The sequence below is a fragment of the Crocuta crocuta genome, unplaced genomic scaffold (assembly GCF_008692635.1).
Source record: "Crocuta crocuta isolate KB4526 unplaced genomic scaffold, BGI_CrCroc_1.0 scaffold17, whole genome shotgun sequence".
Taxonomy (NCBI): Eukaryota; Metazoa; Chordata; class Mammalia; order Carnivora; family Hyaenidae; genus Crocuta; species Crocuta crocuta.
This window is the reverse complement of record NW_027532041.1, coordinates 1,632,971-1,651,989: the sequence shown is the minus strand read 5'-3', so window position 1 is coordinate 1,651,989 and position 19,019 is coordinate 1,632,971. Positions and strand designations below refer to the sequence as shown.

At 39.4% G+C, this 19,019-nt stretch overlaps 1 long non-coding RNA gene across 2 annotated transcripts; it reads left to right on the top strand.

Annotated features, from left to right (window-relative positions):
• The first annotated feature begins 1,156 nt into the window (after window positions 1–1,156).
• LOC144241763 (uncharacterized) lies at window positions 1,157–18,496 on the top strand. Of its 2 annotated transcripts, none has more exons than XR_013338187.1 (6): window positions 1,157–1,235; window positions 7,562–7,635; window positions 9,738–9,870; window positions 11,981–12,065; window positions 17,892–17,981; window positions 18,257–18,496. It is a non-coding gene; the product is annotated as an uncharacterized LOC144241763 (long non-coding RNA). The 2 variants fall into 2 exon arrangements; XR_013338186.1 differs by having other exon boundaries at window positions 11,981–12,074.
• The last annotated feature ends 523 nt before the right edge of the window (window positions 18,497–19,019 follow it).

Genomic DNA, 19,019 nt, shown 5'->3' with positions numbered 1-19,019 from the left:
CTGCACAGGTCACATGCTATGAAGCCTGCCCTGGCCTTGTAGTAGTAGACTCTCATTGCAACCAGTTACCATATAACTATGAAACACAATGGGACATTGTTATCCTATTTCACTATGTCTTGGGGTGGTTTGTTATTCTGCAAAACAAAATTAGAACATTCCCACACAACACCTGTAGGTAGCCCTAACCAGAAAAATGCTAAAGGCAGCAAAGCTACCAAAGCACCTTCTGCTCAAATGTATATAGGAGGATGATTTTATAAACTAAAACACAAAAAAATCTCAGATCCAAAAGTAAGGCTTCCTTGGGGTCAGAGAGATTTTTCTCATTTGGGCAGATCCTGGGAGAAGGCAGGCAGTATATTTGTCTCAGCAATAGCTAAAAGAAGAAGCATTGCCATTAAAAATAAAAGTCAAACAAACTATGAATAAAATTGTACTCTGCGATTAGATTTATTGGAACAATGGAAGGAAATTAAAAGTGAGGAAGCCAAACCACTTTGGTTATCTCTACGGTATCAGGGAGAATGAGTTTTCCTGGAGATACATAACTAACTTTATTTTCTAAAAAAGTTAAAAAGGTAGATTCTGCAAACTGTAGTTTAATTCCCTCATTCTGGGCTAGATTATGGAATAGCATGTTAAACGAATACTTTGTGAATTACTAAAAGAGGAAGAATTGATCACTAAAATCTCACACCAATTCATTAGGACCAAATCATGGTAGACACAGAGTTTGACACACAGTTGGTAGTCAAGAAATACTTGTTCTTTGAACTAATTTTTTTTTGATGAAGTTATCACACATTTTGTAAAGAATTCAAGACATTTAGCAATGCATTTCATGAATTCCTCGAAGGAAAAAAAGAGAGAAATGTGGGCCACAGGATAGTGGAGTTAGGAGATTATAGCTGATTCAACAATCAATTACAAATGCTTTACAAAAGTCAGACCACCTGGTGTATCTAGTGTAATGGGAATTAAAGCACGGATTTTGATGTCATCATTCTGCCATTTGCTTGTGGTAAGACCTTGGACAAATTATATAACCTCTATCATTCTCCCTCTCCTCACCTAAGTAATATCCCATGTGGGATAGGCATGAGGCAGTTAAACAGAAAACTCAGGTCAGTTGGCTATGTTCCGCCCCCAGAGAACCGGGGCAGGTGGTTCCTCTGCCAGGGACACAATTACAGTGAGAGGCGGGAAACAACCGAAGAGGAAAAGATTTTTGAGTAAGAGGAAAGTCTTTTGGGCAGTACTTGGCTCAAAAGACTGCCCTTTTATTTCAACAGGCTTTAGATACAGAGATCCCTAATAGCCTGTCCCTCACCATAGGTCTGAGAAGAGTCACTGACAGTCTAGAGCCTTTGTGGGGATTTTGATGTGGGGGGAGAGAGCATCTGGTATTTGTATGTCTCTTCTTTAACTATTAGGTACAGAAACAAAACATAAGAATGATATAAATTCAAGCAACAGGAATACATAATTCAGGAAAACACCATGCTTGAAGACACAACTTAGAGCAGCATCAGGTATTCAGGGTTCTGTGCAGATCAGCATTAAAGGGGAAAGCAAACAATCCAGGGATAGGTCAGGAGGACTGGCAAAAGGCCTGGGCCTCACGTTCAAAGCTCTCCAGTGTAGATTTTTTATGTTATCTCCAAATAAAGTTATATATTTGGTGTCCTGGAGATATACTTAAAGAATAGAAAGAAGGTCACATTCATGATGTAACTTTAAACTTGTGTTTCATTACTAAACCACCTATAATGTGTTGTCAGTTGATATTTTTAATAATATCAGTACATTTAGTAAGACAATCTCATTATTATTTTCTGCATGACAAAAACAGATTGCTTTTATCATATGGTAACAAAAGTGTTACTAAAACCCACATACTGTAAATAAGTGTGATCCCAATTTTTACAACCTTATTTTAGCATTTTTTTTTTAATTTTTTTAAATGTTTTTTATTTATTTCTAGGAGAGAGAGAGAGAGACAGCGTGAGCAGGGGAGGGTCAGAGAGAGAGGGAGTCACAGACTGAAACAGGCTCCAGGCTCTGAGCTGGCAGTCAGCACAGAGCCCGACACGGGGCCCGAACCCACGAACCACGAGATCGTGACCTAAGCGAAAGTCGGACGTTTAACCGACTAAGCCACCCAGGCACCCTTATTTTAGCATTTTTAAAAAAACATACTAAGATTCTCAAAATTCATACATGGCCTATGCTTCTTCCTTTTTTTTTTTTTTAGAATCATAGACCTTTGATATTTTTTCTGGTTTTCTCATTTTTTGTTTTTTGTTTGTTTTCATAGTTTATTATCGTTGCTTTCCATATAACACCCAGTATTATCCCAACAAGTGCCCTCCTCCATGCCCATCACCCCCCTTCCCCTCTCCCCCACCCTCATCAGCCCTCAGTTTCTTCTCAGTGTTCAAGAGTCTCTCATGGTTTGCCTCCCTCCCTCTCCCCAACTATTTTTCCCCTTCTCCTTCCTCATGGTCCTCCATTAAGTTTCTCCTAATCCACCTATCAGTGAAAACATATGGTATCTGTCTTTCTCTGCCTGACTTATTTCGCTCAGCATAACACCCTCTAGTTCCATCCACGTTGCTACAAATGGCCAGATTTCATTCTTTCTCATTGCCATATAGTGTTCCATTGTACAGATAAACCACATCTTCTTGATGCATTCTTCAGTTGATGGACATTTAGGCTTTTTCCATGATTTGGCTATTGTTGAGAGTGCTGCTATGNTCCCGACTTTCTCGAGGGTCTTTATTAAGAAGGGATGCTGTATCTTGTCAAATGCTTTTTCTGCATCTATCGACAGGATCATATGGTTTTTATCTTTTCTTTTGTTAATGTGATGTATACATTGATTGATTTGCGAATATTGAACCAGCCCTCTAACCCAAGAATGAATCCCGCTTAATCATGGTGGATAATTCTTCTTATGTGCTGCTGAATTCGACTTGTAAGTATCTTGTTGAGGATTTTTGCATCTGTATTCATCAAGGATATTGGCCTGTAGTTCCCTTTTTTTTGCAAGGTCTCTGTCTGGCTTGGGGACCAAAGTGATGCTGGCTTCACAGAATGAGTCGAGAAGTTTTCCTTCGATCTCTCTTTTTTGGAATAGCTTGAGAAGAATGGGTATTAACTCTGATTTAAATGTCTGGTAGAATTCCCCACGGAAGCCATCTGGCCCAGGGCTCTTATTTGTTGGGAGATTTTTGATAACTGATTCAATTTCTTCACTAGTTATGGGTCTGTTCAGATTTTCTATCTCTTCCCGTGTGAATTTTGGTAGTGCGTCTATGTTTAGGAATTTGTCCATTTCTTCTAAATGGTCCTGTTTGTTGGCATATAATTTTTCATAGTATTCCCTGATAATTGCTTGTATTTCTGAGGGATTGGTTGTAATAAAACCATTTTGATTCATGATTTTGTCTATTTGAGTGCTCTCTCTTCTTTTTGAGAAGCCTGGCTAGAGGTTTATCAATTTTGTTTATTTTTTCAAAAAACTAACTCTTGCTTTCGTTGATCTGTTCAACTTTTTTTTTTTGGATTCTATATTGTTTATTTCTTCCCTGATTTTTATTACATCTCTTCTTCTACTGGGTTTGGGGTGCTCTTGTTGCTCTCCTTCTAGTTCCTTTAGGTGTGCTGTTAGATTTTGTATTTGTGCTTTTTCTGGTTTCTTGAAATAGGCCTGGAGAGCAATATACTTTCCTCTTAGGACTGCTTTTGCCACATTCCATAGTTTGGATTGTTGTATTTTCATTTTCATTTGTTCCGTATATTTTTAAATTTCTTCTCTAATTGTCTGATTGGCCCATTCGTTCATTAGTAGGGTGTTCTTTAACCTCCATGTTTTTGGAGGTTTTCCAGAATTTTTATTGTGATTGATTTCAGGTTTCATAGCATTGTGATCTGAAAGTGTGCATGGTATGATCTCAATTCTTTTATATTTATTGAGGGCTGCTTTATGTCCCAGTATGTGATCTATCTTAGAGAATGTACCATGCACACTTAAGAAGAAAGTGAATTCTATAACTTCAGGATGTAGAGTTCTAAATATATGTGTCAAATCCATCTGGTCCAATGTGTCATTCAAGTCCATTGTTTCTTTAGTGATTTTCTGTCTAGTTGATCTATCCATTGCTGTAAGTAGAGTATTAAAGTCCCCTGCTATTAGCACATTCTTATCCATAAGATTATTTCTGTTTGTCATTAATTTTTTTATGTATTTGGGTGCTTCCGTATTTGGTGCATAGACATTTATAATTGTTAGTTCTTCCTGATGGATAGACCCTGTAAATATTATATAATGCCCTTCTTCATCCCTTTACTTTAAATTCCAGTTTGTCTGATAGAAGTATGACTACTCCAGCTTTCTTATGACTTTCTGTAGCATGATAGATATTTCTCCATCCCTTTACTTTCAATCCGAAGGTGTCCTCAGGTCTAAAATGAGTTTCTTGTACACAGCAGATAGATGGATTTTTTTTTTTTTACGCATCCTGCTACCCTATATCTTTGGGCACCTATGGAGCAGTTAGTCCATTTACATTCAGTATTATTATTGAAAAATATGGGTTTAGAGTCATTGTGTTCTTTGTAGGATTCATGCTTGTAGTGGTGTCTCTGGTATCTTGTGTTCCTTGCAACATTTCCTTCATAGAGTCCCCCTTAGGATTTCTTGTATGGCTGGTTTAGTGGTGATAAATTCTTTCAATTTTTGTTTATTTAGGAAGACTTTTATCTCTCCTTCTATTATTAATGACAGGCTTGCTGGATAGAGGATTCTTGGCTTCATATTTTTTTCTGTTCGTCACATTGAAGATTTCCTGCCATTCCTTTCTGGCCTGCCAAGTTTCAGTAGATACGTCTGTAACTACTCTGATAGGTCTCCCTTTGTATGTGAGAGCTCTTTTATCCCTAGCTGCTTTCAGAATTCTCTTTTTCCTTATATTTTGCCAGTTTGACTATGATATGTCATGCAGAAGATGGATTCAAGTTATATCTGAGGGGAGTTCTCTGTGCCTCATGGATTTCAATGTCTGTTTCCTTCCCCAGATTGGGGAAGTTCTCTGCTATAGTTTGTTCAAGGACTCCTTCAGTGCCTTTCCCTCTCTCTTCCTCTTCTGGAATTCCTATGATACAGATATTGTTCCGTTTGATTGTATCGCTTAGTTCTCGAACTTTCCTTTCATGCTCCTGGATCAGTTTATCTCTCTTTTTCTCGGCTTCCTCTTTTTCTATAAGTGTGTCTTCTAATTCACTTATTCTCCTCTCTGCCTCTTCAATCCGTGCATTGGACGCCTCCATTTTATTATGCACCTCATTTATAGCTTTGTTTAATTCATCACAACTATTTTTAAGCTCCTTAGTCTTTGTAGCAATAGCTTCTCTGATGTCTCCCATGCCTTTTTGAAGCCCAGCGATTAATTTTGTGACTATTCTTCTAAATTTTTGTTCAGTTATGTTGCTTATATCTGTTTTGAGAGTTCTTTAGCTGTCATTTCTTCCTGGAATTTCTTTAGAGAAGAGTTCTTCCGTTTCATCATTTTGGCTAGCTTTCTGTCTCTTGTTAGTTTTAAAAGCTTGTTATGTGCTCTGCACCTGTGAATACTGCTATATTAAAGAAGATTCATTGACTGTCCAGAGCCTGTCCATTCAGGAAGTGTTCTTTCAATGGTGTCTCTTGGTCTCCCTTGTTGAGACTTTGGTTATTTTATTTCCCTACTCATAGTGGTATTTGGAACTCTCCACCATGTGTACTTTGGCTTGTTTCTTGAGGTAGCCCTGCAAAGGAAAACAGACGGACAAACACACAAGGAACAAAGGGACACAAACACACAGACAAATCCAACAAACAAGCAAACTGAAATGGAAAAAGAAAAAGAAAAAAGAAAAAAACCCCAAAAGACAAAGGACAGTCTTAAAGCATAAAACCAGAATTCCCAGCTAGAAATAAAGAACTGGGTGCATGCAGTGCTGATGGAAGAGCATATACAGAGAGAGAAATGACAGGGGAGGGGAGAAAACGAAATTGGACAATGACCAGGCATAGAGACTAAGAGGCTTAATTCAGAGAGAGAAAGAGGAGAATATGGTAGGAGGCAAGGAGAAAGAAACGAAGATAATGTAACTAAAAGAAACTATATAGTCTGATTACTCCAGAGAGAGAGAGAGAGAGAGAGAAAGGTAGTGGTGGAGGTGTAGAATATACATCTAGAGAATGGATTAATTGTGACTATTTAAGCAAACCAATGGCAAGAGTGCCCAGTCCAGCAGAGGGGAGGGATACGAATGAGACAAGGGAAAATATATCTGAATAGAAAGAATTGATCTAGAATTAATCACGGTAGTGCATCCATGTTGGTCTTGCCCCAGGCTCTGGTTAAAAAAAAAAAAAAGCAGCTCTCTAGCTGGGATGGGCACGGTTTGGTGTAGGCAGGTCTTAGCCTCCATTGTGGTCCCGCAGGCAGCTCTGTGAGGTCCCGCCTTGGTGGTTGTGGGGAGAAAAATGGCGGTGCCCCAGTCCCTTCTCGAATCAAGCATTGCAAACCACTCTTTTGGGTCCGATCTCCCTGTGCTGTGGGTGTAGCCAAGGTGGGCCATGTTCTATGTCCCAAGCTCTGCCTCATTTCCAGATCTTTGTCCATCAGCTTTATTGATACCACCTGAAATATAACCTCGCAGGTCGGGCTGCTTCCCAGCAGGGCATTGAGCTGGGAGAGCAGCAGAGCAGTTTCTCCTGGTGCCGCCTGGAACCAGGCACCCAGTCCAAAGTCAGCACTGTAGCTAGAAATAGGATCACTCTCTGTCCGGAGCCGAGGTTTTTCTCTTCTCCAGGGACAGTCCTTTTTTTTTTTTTTTTAATGTTTTTTTTATTTCTAGGAGTGAAAGAGAGACAGCGTGAGCAGGGGAGGGTCAGAGAGAGAGGGAGTCACAGACTCCAAAACGGGCTCCAGGCGGTGCGCTGGCAGTCAGCACAGAGCCGGACGCAGGGCTCGAACCCACGAACCACGAGATCATGACCTAAGTGAAAGTCGGACACTTAACCAACTAAGCCACCCAGGCGCCCCTCCAGAGACAGTTCTATGAGCAGTTTCAGCCGCTTTTTCTCTTCCTCTGACTCTCCATGGCTCCCCGCATAGGGGGTTCCCTCCCCTCCCTCTGTGTCTCCGGTCCCTCCTGTTTTTATCTTCCCCAGTTCACACTGACACATCTATGAGGTTGTCTTCTTAGTGGACTCTGTCTCTTTTCCTCCCAGACTCCTTGGTTCAGTGTCCTATGGCTTCAGGCCTTTTCTGTTTGAGAGATGAGGGAGAGCGAAATGTACAGAGCTCCCTACTTCTCCACCATCTTCTCTGGTTTTCTCCATAGAATTTACAGCCTTGTGCTTATCAGTCTGAGGTCCTCACATGCTGAAAGATCTGCAAGCGGTGCAATTCAACATGCTTCTCTCTCCTAGGGATTTCCTACAAGTCACAGGGTTGATCAGACTTCTTTGATTTATTTTCCTTATGCAACTTTCATTTGACAGGGCTTCAGAAAGCAAATGGAGTCAAATACACCCGTTCAGTAAACATGAAAAAAATTATGACAAGCAACCAAAAGGTAAGACAGAGTGGCCTGTGCTTCTTTCAGCCTCTAAGAGAAGGTAGAGGAAAACCAGGTTCAGAATCATAAGTGCAAAAGTAGATGATTCAGGCAGGAGCATGAACACCACACCCTGGCTGAATTTCTATAGAATCGGAGATATGTCTTACAAAAAGCCCTAGCTTTATGAGTAACCATTTGTATTTTTGAAGGTGCTTTTTCTGTCGATACTAGTTTTCACTCTTTAAAAAGAGAAAGATGTTGAACTTTATGATCTCTAAGATATTTTTCTTCTTTAACATTTCAATGCAGCTATTAATACCTGAGTCAAGAAATGTCCTTATCCAAAACATTTGGAGCCAGAAGTTTTCAGAATTCAGAATTTTTCAGTTTTAAGAAAGATAGTATGTACATAGAAAGTATATTATATTGTTAGCCTAGTGGGTTATACAGCAGAACTGTATTCATAATCAAACATTAGTTCTGCAGTACAATGTTTGAATATTCATACTAAGTGGGAAATAAAGGCTATAAATAGCCATATAACATGTGAGCTCAGTTCAGGTTTGCCACTAAATGAATTCAGGTCAGGTTAGGTCTTGCCAGGAATGAGTTAGAAAAGAAAACAAAACACCAACTTTCAGCTTTTAGAACTTTTCAAAAGCTCTGAGTTTTGCAGTTTCGAAAGTTTCTGAGTTATGCAGTTAGTACCACTCTAAAAATATATCTTCATATCAAATGGAATTTATACATATCTAAATATGTTTCAATAATATTTACCAAACTGTACATTGTTCATGTAGAATGTGCCTTGTCTTTTCTGTTTCATCACTGATCTTTTTTTTCCCCTTATAAAATCCGAAGGTAAAAGAAATCCTTCAAAAAGGAAAAAGGAAGGTAACTGGCAATTACAAAACTAGCTTTCCTCTTATACGGATACAACATTATTTTTAAATATCAAAACATCAGTAAATTTTTGGTACAGATATTTAAATCTAAAATTGAAGCATTTGCTTTTCAGGATGTATCTAAAGAATTATACACTGCATTAAAATCTCAAGTCAGACAAAGGTGCATGTTTACCAAATGTTTTGATCACATTCCTCCCCTGTTTAAAAAGTCTTCCAAGGTTTGTTAGCTTTGTTTTAAATTTCCATTTCTCAGGTTTCCTGATAGGTTGGCAGCTTTTCTCAGGTTTCCTGATAGGTTGGCAGCTTTTCTTATGTTTATTAGACATTTGTACTGCCCCCCTCCTCTGCAGAGTCTGTTTCTGTCTTAAGGGGTCCTTTTAGTATGCTGAGTGGGGAAAGGGAGGGTGGGTGGTGGGTGGAGGGGTTTGTACAGGAAGTGTATAGCTTGGTGGTCAGGGAATGGAAGAAGAGGGGATTAGGAGAATGATGGGGAAGAAGTAGAAAGTGCAGGAAGGTGTCAAGTCCAATTCCTGTCCTTGATTTGGAGCCTAACCACCTTCCTTTCCTTAGTTCTGCCTTTCCCTCAATACTCCTTCTCTTTTATCTTCCAGAATCAGATCTATTTTCTCACAACCTGACTCTACACTCCTAGGATAATTTATCTTAAACGGGATTTTTCCCCCCTAAGGATCAGCATGCTACCTGGAGAGAGTAAAGTCTGAAGTGTATAGTCATGGACCTTAGTTTTTCCCACATGGAAGAGCATCTGGGGACCAAGCACACAGGACAATGAGAACATACCTCAACCAAGTGCAGAGATGCCGATCTTGTCATTTTACTCTGATGTTGTAATCCTGCAATTTGAATATTCATCATACTCAAGAACTAGAATTTGTCATCAGTCTCCTAGTGGACCAGAGGAGATCCTACTAGGAAAATCCCTGTGGGTTTACTCCAGTCTCTATCTTTGCTAGTCTCCACAAAAAAAAAAAAAAAAAAGAGCATGAGCTTTGAAGTCAGACTAAGACATCTTAGAGTAGATATTTAGCTTCCTTGATCCTCAGTATATTTCCTATATAAAATGTCGACTAAAAATACCTACTGCCTGTAAATTGGTATGTAGTAGAGGTAACAAATGTAGCATACCTAATGCAGTGGTGATGTGTACTAAATGGTTAATAAATGCAATTTCTATTTTCCTCCTTATAGGAACTTGTGGCCCCAGCAAACTGATGGAGACATTAGAGAAGGGAGACAAAAGATAGAAGAGATGTGGGTTCCTGGAATTTCAGGTTTGCTTAGAAAGAGCTGAAGAGAAAGTTGACTGGTACATGTTTTTTAGGTACGAGTGGTATTGGAAGGGGAGAAAAGGACAATTTACTAGAATCTAATTATTTTCCCCAGTTTATTCCTTTGCCTCTGTCTCACTGCTATTCTCTTCACGACTCTTCTGACAGAAACATGCCATAGCAGTAAAGTATCATCTGTGTGGTCTTTCCTGAAGGCAGTGGGGGGCATGAGGTCAGTGGTTAGCGGCTAGGCTAGAATCAGTTAGACTTCTTTCCAGTCTCAGCTTTGCCATTTTTTGTGTGGCTGTGGGGGAAATTTCAGTCTCCATTTCATCAGCAGCAAAATGGTATAATCTTACCTAACTCAAAGGGTCATTAATTTGCTTACAAGTATTTTTTTCTGAGCACCCATCATGTGCTAGGTACTTTGTTAGATATTGGGGATAGACAGTTAACAAAACAACATCCCATTCTTACAGACTTTGCATTCTAAGGGAAGACACAGAGGATATACCAAGAAATGTAAATATGTCAAATGGGGGCTATGAAGAAAAAAAAAGCCAGATCAAAGGACTGGGTGTAAGGGAGCATGTTACCCTTTTATTTAGGGTGAATTTGAAAAGCCTCCGTAAGAAGGTACTCTCTGAGTAAAATCTAAATAAAGTATGTTCTATGCCATTGTGAGAGTTAATGAGATAATGCTGATAAACTTAACATATTATCTGGAATTCATTGGGCACTGCGTCAATATTAGCTGCTTATGCTAATAAAGAAGGTATTTCATTGCAGTGAAGGCTGCAGGTAGGTGAAAATCTTTCTAGTTCCACCTAACACACTCCTAAGGACCCTTAACCGTTGTGAAAGACATGGGTGATGGTTCAGGGGACTTCATACATGGACATTTTATTGCTGGCAATAAAATGTCAATTGTGTGAACAAAAGTATTTCTGTAGAAGTGGGATATTTTAAGCCAGCAATAAAGAGACTGGGGTAAGAGAAACTCCATAGGGTAGTCTTCAGATTCATATTCTCTGTAACAAATGTTCCCAACTCTGAAGTTTGCATGTGTGCACACATATCTCACCTTGTCAACAATAATAATGGCAATGATGACATTAATTATGCCATTTATAGGTTTGTAAAAGCTCTTCTTTCAAAGACCTCAAGTGTTTTATGTACATGACCTAATTCACCCTCACAGCTTCCCCAGAGACAGGGCTAGTCTCATTTAATAGATGAGGAAACTGAACCGTAAAGAAGCTAAGTCACCTCTTCAAGGTCAAATAATTACCTAGACAACTCTGATCTATATCCCAGACTTAATTTTCAGGTTAGGTCCCTTTTTGTTTGGCTCTTCATCTTTCTAGATGTCAGAGACTATAAGGTGGGTGCAAAGGAAGCCATAATGTCAGGATGTCAAGTGCCCACCCTTTGTTCATCACATAGTTAGTGATCAGTAAATTTTTTTTTAAAGCTCTTTAAGAAGGGGCTTCTTTAGTGCTACCAAAATATTATTTAGCATACCTCTCAAACTTTGGTTGATGGAGAGAGCCCTAGTTTAGAAATACTCATATACTTGAATATGGATATTTGGCTTTCTTCTGTGAAAGTCAACAGGAACATAGCAAGGGAACTTATATTTTGTTGATCATCTTCTGTGGTAGGCCTTTTATGTATATTATGTGTTATGTAATCCTCACAAAAAAATTTGCAGGAAAAATAATTGACCATACTTTACAAACTAGGAAATAAAGTATCACAAAAGATGTCACATAGCTTATATATAACAAAGCTGGGATTCAACCCCACCTCTATATGACATCTAAGTCTTGGTATATTCTATAAGGCCAGACTGCCAATTCATAATACCTCACCCAAATTACCTGCAGTCTGATGATTCAGTGTGAGTCATTTATGACCCATTTCTCCCTTTACATGAAATATTAGCAAAAGAATAAAATCAGCAGGCAAAATTTGAACAGTACAATTTTGCTATTTTTAAAAAGTCCTCTTAAAAGTTTAACAGGTTGGTATATGCAGCTAAAATTTGGAATTTTGAAAGTTCCGTCTGGATTTGAATTATCTAGTCCACCTCTCTGCTCATCAGCATGAACAATTGGTAGTTTTCTAAACATTTAATTGCACCTCTTTTTCTTGTGTCAGAGATAGTCTGGATTTCACAAGCAAGCACCGCTGGAGAAATGAGAGGACTGAAATATCAATTTCAGTGACATCAAGACCTTCTCAGGTGCCCGAGGCAAGATCTTGTAGTTAAATGCTATAGACTTGGGAAAGAATTTTACTTATAATTTAATCATCTGAATCATTTGTATCGGCAAAGTGATGGCACCAGCAGATAAATTCTGTATATTTAATCTCTTAAACAACCATTAAAAAAGATATGCAAAGAAGTATACTCAAAAACACTATGTATAAAAGAAGTGAAATTCTCAGAAACATTCAGGTAACTCATAGGAAGACATTAAAAACAAAACAAAAGAAACAGAAATTAGACAGAATAAAGAGGATATAAAAATAAAATGGCAAACTTAAGTCTTCATATCAATAATTAAATGTAAATGGTTTAAATATATCACTTAAATGACAGAAACTAGCAGAGTGGATTAAAAATGTAATCCAAATATGTTGCCTGTAAGAATCTCACTTCAAATATGATATAGGCAGGTTGAAAGTAAAAGGGTAGGAAGGGTAGAAAAGATAGGTCATATAAACATTATTCAAAGGAAAGCATGAATGCCCGTATTAATGTCAGAAAAAGTAGACTTCAATAAGAAGAAAATTAGCAAAGACAGAAAGGGGCAATATATAATGATAAAAGGGACACTATACCAAAAAGACATAGCAATTTTATTTTATTTTTATTTTTTAAGACGTAGTAATTTTAAATATGTATGCACCAAACAACAGAGCTACAAAACATGTGAAGCAAAAACTGAAAAACCTGAAAAGAGACATAAATTCACAATTAAGGTTGGAGTATTCAATATACTTCTCTCAATAACTGATAGAATACCTAGACAAAGAACTCAGTAACACAGTAACATCAACAAACAGGATTTAACCAACATGTATAGAATTTTCCACACCATGACAACAGAATATAGACGCTTCTTAAGTGCCAGTGGATCACATACCAGAATAGACTATATCCTATGATGCTTGCCATAAAACAAACCTCCACAAAATTAAAAGAATTTAAATCATACAGAGTGTGTTCTCCAACCACGATGAAATCAACTTAGAGTAACAAAAAAACTACAGAAAAATCTCCAAGTACTGGGAAACAAAACCCATCAAAATAATCCCTAGGTTAAAAAGCAAGTCTCAAGACAAATGAAAAATTCCACTGAAATAAATGAAAATGCAACATATCAAAATTTGTGAGACACAGCTAAAGCAGTTCTTTGAGGCACACCTTCTACCCTCTGAATCCCTCAGTTCTCTGAACATTCCTTAAGCAAAATGCAAACCTTTCTGTTTTAAAACCATTCCTTCTAGGAACACTTGGGTGGCTCAGTTGGTTAGGTGTCCGACTCTTGGTTTCAGCTCATGTTTCTTATGGTTTTGGTTTTGTGAGTTCAAGCCCTGCATGGGCTCTGTGCTGATAGCATGAAGCCTGCTTGAGGTTCTCCCTCTTTCTCAGCCCCTCCCCTGCTGGCACTCTCTCTGTCTATCTCAAAATAAATAAACTTAGCAAAAAAGTTCCTTATATATCTTTTTCCTTAGATTGGGAGTGGACAATATCTTATTTTTTTATGCCAATATCTGGCTTAGGGCTCAGTAAAAGTTGCTTGAGCAAATGAATGACTGGATAGAATAAGCTACTTAGCCGAATGGAATTGAAGCCAAACCAATTTCTGCATGGAATCAAATCAGAAAGTGTATATGCATGGTATGTGGGGTCTTACACAGTGGGGGCTGCTGCATCAACACGGTCCTGAGCAGCTGCCTAGTTTGTCTCCCAGGAGAGCCTCCTTGGATTTATAGTTGCCAAAAGTGGCATTTGCCTATGAACAACAAAAGTAGAGAAAATTCAGCATACACAATTCCTTATCTCTGCCTTCAGTTAAAATAATTTATTTAGTGAATTAAATCAGATTCAGCCCTCTCCTTAGCTTTCCACCTCAACTATCCAACTTTTCTCACCTTTTCCTTCATGCCTCTGTGAACAGAAGGACCATAAATGTCATCTAGTCCAGCTTCCCTTTCAATAACTGAATATCCTGTAGTCAGCATAGGGATGAGCTGCCAGTTTTTCTCACAATTGACTCAACTCAACTCTCTGAGAAGAACATCAGTGAGAATCCAAATGTAAGGCATAAGCTCAGTAATTGAGGAAATGACCTAAGAGAGAGCCTGTGAAACCCCCTTTCAAAACAAGTGTTTCTACTAGACACATAAAGGCAGACTTATTCTGGAAAACTAGTTAAAGTCAAAAGTTAGGAAAATGTTCCAAAAGGTTGATTATGCTGAAATCACTCAAGTCTTATATATTATGAGGCTGGTTCTATTCCTGGGGAACTAAAAGTATGATAAAATCCCTAATTATGCACAGGCTTGATGATTTATTTCCAGGATTCTGTAGATGTGTTTAAATCTTATTTTCCCCCCCTCACAATTGAGAGTGTGAATTAGTTGACATATCCTACATGCTGTGTAGTTATAGTTCTTAATGGGAAAGAGTAAATGGCACTCTAGTTTTTATGTATGTCTCTTGTGAGTTTGGTAAGCGAGTCTCAGCGTTTGATCTTATCATGGTGAACTTGTAATTCAATTTATGAGCCTTTATAGGGGAGAATCCTTCCTGGAAATCTAGTGACTCTACCTAATTAATGCCACTGTCTAGTAAACTCTCTAGATGGTCAACTAGCTTGCTTGCCCAAGTCACGTCTGACTTCACTCCAGGCCTTTCCATTTAGATGACAACTTCCTAACAAAAGATCATACTGCCTATACTTGACTTCTGCTAGAGAGAGGGGACTCAGTATTTATGTGTTGCTTTTTTGGACTTTACTTGGTGCCTTTAGAAATGCTAGAACTTGTCTTTTCCTTTTCTTCTCCTAGATCCTTGTTGTATTCCTTGGGGCTATAATAAGAAAATTCGAACCTAAAACCTAAAATGGCAAAGTAAAATCAGATAAAATAACCAGATAGCAGTAACAGTGTTCTCTTATTTTTCTCTTGTGATAATTAAAAAGAAAGAGAAGTACAGCAATCATCACCCCCCTTGAAAACCTTGCCAGAAGGGAAATCCCTAGGAGTCTCCAGGGATGTAGAGCTGCAAGTCAGCAGCAGTTACCCTCTGACTCTGAAGTCAGCAAGGCTGAGGGCCGACTATCCTCGAAGGCCTCATTCAAGGTGCATAAGACTGGCTTTCACACAGCCTATTTAATAGTGTGTGCGGTCTGTCAGGATACTGCTAAGAAGGGTAAGACCGGTGGGACTTGTTTGTCAAGGTCCTAAAATGAGAATTTTCCTGGCTACACACACCACAGTAAGTATGAGCAACATTAATAGTGGCAAGAGTGATGAAGTCAAAAGCTTGAGTCTTGGTCTGCTGTAATTGTTAGACGATGTACCCCTGAAGTAGGCTGACAGAGTTCACATTTGTAACTTAGAACAGTCTCACCTTAGCTTTCAGATGTGTGTTTGGCTCAAGTTGCATTTTGCCGAAGCTGATTTTGCACTAATTGTGGAGTGTTTATACCTTGAGAAGGTTATGGGTAAGTTTACAGAAAATGTGGATTCCGGAGCTAATATGTTCCAAGCAGCTGCTTCAAGGTGATGACTGAAAACCTCAGGTCCCTCAAATAGATGAGTGCTTTCTACATTTGAAATTTCTCCCTCCCTCCCAGCCTTTAATTTCTGTTGAGATGCTGAAGTAGTCTGAATTTGAAATACTTAACAGCACATCTGCGAGGTTAAGTGCAGGCCTTTGAGCATTTGTAGCTGTGGCTCCTAGAATAATAACTGACACAAGATGACCACCAAGGCTTGACAGACTAAGCATCTTCCCCTGTTATTCAATGAGACAACTTCGTTTCACTCACCTTTGCTCAAAGACAAGGGCTAACTTTCCTTACCTTACTCTTTTCCCACCTTCCTGTTGATTTTGCTTTGGAGCCACTTTGTATCTGCCCCTGCCTCATCATACCTTCTCCCCGCATGCTTTACCTTTCATGTGAATCCCTGCAAGAGCCTCCAAACTAAAGGAGACTTTGACTGTTAACACTTGTTATCTCTGGGCTAGAGATTGAGAGGCACTTTACATTCTTAGTTATACATTTATATAGTTTTTGACATTCTTGACTGGCACAAACTGCTTTTGCAATCCTAAAGAAAATTTTTTTTTCATTAAAAATAGATGTAGGGAAGGGACATGGTACTAAGAGAGGCCTCTTGGATGTGATGGTAGAGGAGTGGGATAGGAACATTTGAGAACAAGCACATTTCTGTAAGTTTTACTCATGTAACATAACCCGGAACCAAACTTCAGTTCCTGTAGTAGCTAAAGCAGTGCAACCGTCTTCTATAAATTAGTTCTTCTTTTTAATGTTTTATTTATTTCTGAGAGAGAGCAGTGTGAGCAGGGGAGGGTCAGAGAGAGAGGGAGACACAGATTCCAAAGCAGTTTCCAGGCTCTGAGCTAGCTGTCAGCACAGAGCCCAACGAAGGGCTCGAACCCATGAACCATGAGATCATGACCTGAGCCAAAGTTGGACGCTTAACAGACTGAGCCCCCCAGGTGCCCCACAAATTAGTTCTTAAAGGGACTCTTCAGTGTTAGACCCAAGTAATAGGAATGGTTTTTTTTCTCTAAAAGTCATCGCTTAGACTCGCTGGTTTATGATTCCTGAGGACAGCCAGTTTGCTTTTCTGACCCATCTCCCATTTCACTATCACGGGTGCTATTTATAGAGCTGCCTGTCCCAGGGGTCCAGCCTCAAAGAGGCCCTGTGTACTTTGTGACATGTTCTCCCGAGGGTAGACAATTTTCAAGACTAGCCAACAGCTGCTACTAATTTTACCAAGAAAAGCTAGCATAGCAAGGGATAGGATAACACAAAGGACTGCTGGGTAAAATGGTCTTCTGGCTTCCTCACTTCTGGTTGGACCCAGGCTGGACATGGAGTGCATCAGCTTTTCATGAGCCCAGAGTCTAAATGCTATGGGAGGTGGGGTCAGGGCTTGTATGTTAGTCTTCTCTTGGTTCATCTTCCCTGCAATTAGTGCTTATGGGGACTCTTGGAATTAGGCCACAGGCTTGTGTTTGCTGAGGTATGGAGAGGGTTCTGGAAGCCTTTACCAAGCATGCCTTCACTAATGAGCACCTGCCTCAGTAAGAGCACACGAATTATATGTACAGTGAGCAGGAAACTAAGAAAACAAGACACAATCAACAAATCTCTGTTGAATGACTAGAAAAACATGGTAGGCAAAAGCACATGCTCTGAGGTGGCCTCCCTAGGATTCAAGTCCCACTTACTTAGCCGTGTGACCTTTGCAGATTTGAAGCTCTGTAGGGAAGAATGCCTGGTTTCTAGTCCAGACTCTGTTTAATAACTGAATGTGCTGGGTCAAGTCATTTCACTTCTCTGGGCCTCAGTTCTGTCGTCCATAAAGTGGGATAATTATACCTGCCTTGTCTACCTTACAGGGTTATCAGTGGGATCAAATGAGATAATGTCATAAAAGCCCTTTGTAAATTAGAATATACTATACAAATGCAAGCTATTATTACATTTAATTCTAGTGACTAGTGAATAATAAACTGGTGGAACCAACAATCCCATTGTCACCAACTTGAATCTTACAGAACAATTTCCCAATTCCACCCACTCTACCTGCTGGGCACTTCCACCTACCTCCTCCCATGACTTTAGTCAAAGACAAGGGAAAGAGAGTACCATAATAATTTCCCTAATTAACTTTCTCAATCAGAGCCCTATAAAAACATATTCAAAAGAAAAAGGGAATGCATCGCAGAGTGTGTACTGTTTTTAGATCACCTCTTTATTCCCCCAGAGATTTTGGTTCTGTTTCTTTGTTTCAGTGCTCCAAGTCTGAGGTTATTTTCACACTGCTATTTGGGTGTACATCAGCAGGCTAGACTTTGGGTCTCCTGATCGCCACAGTTGGCTAGGTGAGTGCGCACAGGCTATCTTCCTCTCACTTTCTCCCATCTGAACATTTGGGGTTAAAGTAAATGACCCATTGATCCTTTCCAGTCCTGAAGGTCTATAATTCTTTGGGTTCCCCCACACACTCCAGGTATCTGTCTTCAAACTTTTTGGTATTGGGCATATGTGATTTATGCTAGAATGAGATTAAGAACAAAGGGAAAAGTCAGAAAGAGACCTATCACAGGAACTACTCGCCAAGCTTCTTTTCAAATCTTCTTTCCATCCCCTCTTGCAGCTCATCTCTGGAGCGGGTCAAAAAGGCGCTTTTTGAAGAGATAGGAGCCAGAATGGGAGGTTGGAGTAGATTTGGAGTGAGAAACTGGATCAGCTCCTCAGTCCCCATTATGTTTTCTGCAATTTGGACAACGGAATTAGCTGTGTCCTCAGTTTCTTCATTTTTAAAATGAGGCTAACACCTGCCTTATTTACTTGATAGGCCTGTTGTTAGGAATAAAAGAAACTGCTTATCGTCAAAGTGCTTTGTTGTTATTGTTTACAACACAACAGAGGTTGTTTCTGGAATCTAAGGGCATAACAGGGCACTTAGATTCAGGCAGCCTGAAAACCGAAAATAGCGTCACAATTGCACAGAGCCTAGAATAAAGCATTACTAGCTGCCTACCCATCCTTCCCTTCTCCAGAGCAAATTCTTCCCAGGACCTTTGTGTTGAGTTAGTTGTCGAATGTTCCCATTCTCAGATGATTCAGGCTCACTTTCTTTAAAATGTCTCTGATGTCTAACACATAACCACCACTGTATTTAGAAAGCTCTAAGCAGAGCTGTGGAATTTGGAACTGCTTCCCGCAGCTAAGCTCCATAGGTGCAAGACACAACTGCCAGCCGCTTCTCATTGCAGATCAACTTGATCCAATTGCACTGACAGTGATGGGCCGAATATAGGCCAGCAGCAGGGGCTCACATTGGCTAGGGTAAGCCTGCTCACAGATGTGGGGAGGACTAGCTAGGACAAGTCACGTCACCACTTAACCTAATTACC